This window comes from Alexandromys fortis, unplaced genomic scaffold (genome assembly GCF_014885135.2).
Source record: "Alexandromys fortis isolate MF-2015 unplaced genomic scaffold, M_Fortis_MF-2015_v1.1 scaffold_26, whole genome shotgun sequence".
Classification (NCBI taxonomy): Eukaryota; Metazoa; Chordata; class Mammalia; order Rodentia; family Cricetidae; genus Alexandromys; species Alexandromys fortis.
The window spans coordinates 5,940,816-5,943,959 of record NW_026067894.1 but is presented as its reverse complement, the minus strand read 5'-3'; the positions used below and the strand labels follow the sequence as shown (position 1 = coordinate 5,943,959).

The 3,144-nt window shown below is 53.3% G+C and overlaps 1 protein-coding gene across 2 annotated transcripts in view; it reads left to right on the top strand.

The window, feature by feature from the left end:
• Positions 1-343: 343 nt before the first annotated feature.
• Cnr2 (cannabinoid receptor 2) overlaps positions 344-3,144 on the top strand; it is a 22,300-nt gene continuing 19,499 nt past the window's right edge. For both annotated transcript variants that reach the window (XM_050153620.1, XM_050153601.1), the window contains exon 1: positions 344-619. The gene's annotated coding sequence lies outside the window, so the exon portion shown is untranslated. The remainder of the gene's footprint in view (positions 620-3,144) is intronic.

The following is a 3,144-nucleotide window of genomic DNA, read 5'->3' as shown; positions in this document are numbered from 1 at the left end:
CACAGAGATCTGCCTGCCTCTGCCTCTCGGGTGCTGGGATTAAAGGTGTGTGCCACCATTGCCTGGCTCCATGCCCAGCTTCTTAATTTGCTTTTGATCATGGCATCTGTCACAGTCACTGAATGAAACCAGAACAGCCATCCATCATTCATTCATGTAACCTGCCAACAGCTGCAGGCATTTGCATTTCGAAACCCTAGGCTAGTGGGGGGGGGAGGGCGGGGAAGGCACGGAGTCACGCGTGTAGACTGGCATGTTGTCACATACAAGGAAACTAAACTTTACAGACTTCAAGTGAATTTCTGAACATCATATGCCTAGGCTGGGTTAGAACCCAAGTCTCCGGAATTTGGGGCTCAGGCCTATGCCCTATCCTGTCCAGAGAGAACTCAGCAGCAGGGTAAGAACACAGTGGCACTGGGGACCCAGAAGGGAAGTGGTAACAGGGACAGGAAGGCCAGACCTCCTCACATTCATTTACGAAAGGGTAAAACCAAGAGAAACCAGCTGGAGCTGTGGCTCTCAGGACCTAGAGCGGAACCCGGGCTGAGCCTGCGGATCTGAACACAAAGTAGCCAGGAAGGCTCTCCAAGCTCCGGCGGGCTGCCGACAAGCAACCGTGAGTAGCTTGCTTTTTTTCCCCAGGCTCCTCAAGCCTCTGTTCTAACCTCAGCCCTTCTCTCTGGAGCTAGGGAGAGGGCTGTCTGAGGCAGAGGGAGGGATGTCAGACCAAGAGCATGGGTCACCGTGATGCTCAAGGCTGGGCCTCCTAAGACAGGATTTTCCCTGCCGTTCACCATAGTAACAAACCCCAAAACTGAGCTGATTTTCCTTGGGGAGTGCTCTTCTACTCACCCAGAAACAGAAAGTCACACTAGACTAAAGAAATTTCCCTTCCAGTTCAGTTTAGTGAACTGTTAAGTTTATTGGGGTTGTCTGCAGGAACATGGGCGGCTCAGGCAACTGTATCATCTAAAAGCCCACCCCAGCATGGGGACAAGTGCCCAAAACTGATGACATCATTGGTGTCCCCATCCCTAGCTGACTTTCCACCTCCCCTTACTCTGGTACTCCCCAGACCACAAGCAGCTGGGCAGGAGGACTTGCAGGGCTGGAGCAGGAGCGAGGGTGTGGCTGGAATGTCAGATGAGGGCCTAATGACTGCCCTGGTCACAGGACTGAGCCTTTGAAGGCTTTTTGTAGATAATCGCAGCTTTAGAGGAAGAGCCGCGAGTGCCCAGAGAACAGAATTCTGCAACACAAGCAGACTTCTCTGAGGGCTGGGCTCTGCTCTAAGGGCTTTGCAAGGCTTCCTTTATTAGACGCTCACCGCTCAAATGCTCAGCGTCTGTGATAAACTATATCAGGTCGCCTGTTTGGCAGAGGGAGGCTATGTGCTACTTCCCTCAAGTCCCAGGGGTTATCAGTGGAGAACAGTGGCCTGAGGGTAGACTTCCTAGCTACCAAAGCAGATTGGGAAATTGGAAAGGAGCCCCAGGAGACTAAGGTCTTAGGGCTCACCTGGGCAATCTGGATCCCTGTTTGATAGAAGGGGGGAAAATTAATGAGGTGACCGGCTGTCAGACACAGAGAAAGGCTCTGGGCCCAGGAGGCCAGGGCTCTGCATCTATGGAGGTCAACACTCACTGAGGGAAAGAGATGCTGAGTGGGGTCCTGAGGCGTCGACTCCTGTAGAACCTGAACTCAACACTACATAACTCTACTTCTCTGCCCCTCGGCTTCTTCTGGACAGCACAGTTCCTCAGGCTTGTGGTAAGGGCTCAGACAGGTGTGGTAAGGGCTCAGACAGGGGATAGACAGCGGCGCTGGGCTCAGCAAATGAGAGCTTGCTTGCCCCTTGCCTGCTCTGCCCATGCTGTGGGTTAGAAACGAGTAAAGGAGGCCACCAACTCCTTCCCCAGAATAGGACTTTGCCTCAAGGGAGATGCATCTTGATGGTGAAAGACAGGACTGGGCAGAAGAAGGCTGGTGAAAGATTTAGGAAGTCTGAGGATGCCCCAGTTCTGCGGCTGCCGTGGTTCGAGGGAGCTTGCTCCCTTAGCTGAGCGAGCCCCGTGTGTGGCTCTCCACCAGTGAGATCATCCTTCCCCTGTCCTCTGTCAAGCTGATAAAATGACTGCCTCCTGTCTTACTTCCCCCTTATGCGCGTGCCTGTGTGGGCATGCTTGCGAAAGTGAGTAAGGTTAGCGTTGGGTGTCTTTTTCATTTGATCTCCACACTATTTTTTGGGACTGTTTCCTCACTGAATCTGGGACTCACTGACTCAGCTAGTCTGGCTGGCTGGTGCGTCTTAGGAATCCTCCTGTGTATCCCCCAGCGTCATGCTGGGGTTACAAACGCACATCACTGTGCCAGGTTTTGATGTGGGCTCTGGGGCCCCCAAGGATGGTCCTCATGCTTGCACAGCACACCTGTGAATGGCTGAGCCGTGTCCTCAACCCTTCTGCTCCCATCACTCTTCCTGCGTGTTCTCGGGGTGCCTTGCATTTATTCTGGTGAAATTACATGCAATAGCCTCTGAGCCTCATCCTGCTAAACCAGTGAGTGGGCACTGGCCCTCAGGTCACACACAGAGCTTCATTGACACGATACTCTGGCTCCAACCAAAGATGCCTGTTGCACTAATGTCCACGCTTCCCAGCTAGGTCCAGCCTTACCGCGTCCCTGGTCTAGGTGGAGTCCCAGTTTCTTTGTCAAGACTTAAAACACTGTCCTTAATGTTTGGCCTTCAGAATGAACCACCCAACACTCTCCCCTGGAGCTCCTTCCCCCAACTCTCCAGGGATCAGAGCCCAGCTCCTGGATAGTTGAGGGGCCCAGGGCCTATGATCTCTTTCTAGTCTGAGAACTAAGTAAGCAGCCTCTCTCTCCATGGCTTCAGCTAGCCAACGATCTTTGCTCCCGCCCACCTCGGCTCTGGCTCTCCATCCCTAAGCAGGACTCTCGCAAGGGACTAGACTGTCTTCCAGGAACTTCTGCCTCTCCCCCCAAATGATTGTGAAAAGTTTCTCAGGCAGGAGCCTCGGAAGGCTGTCTGCAGAGAGTCTGCCAGCGCTATCTTACACTCAGAAGGCTGTCTGCAGAGAGTCTGCCAGCGCTATCTTACACTCAGAAGGCTGTCTG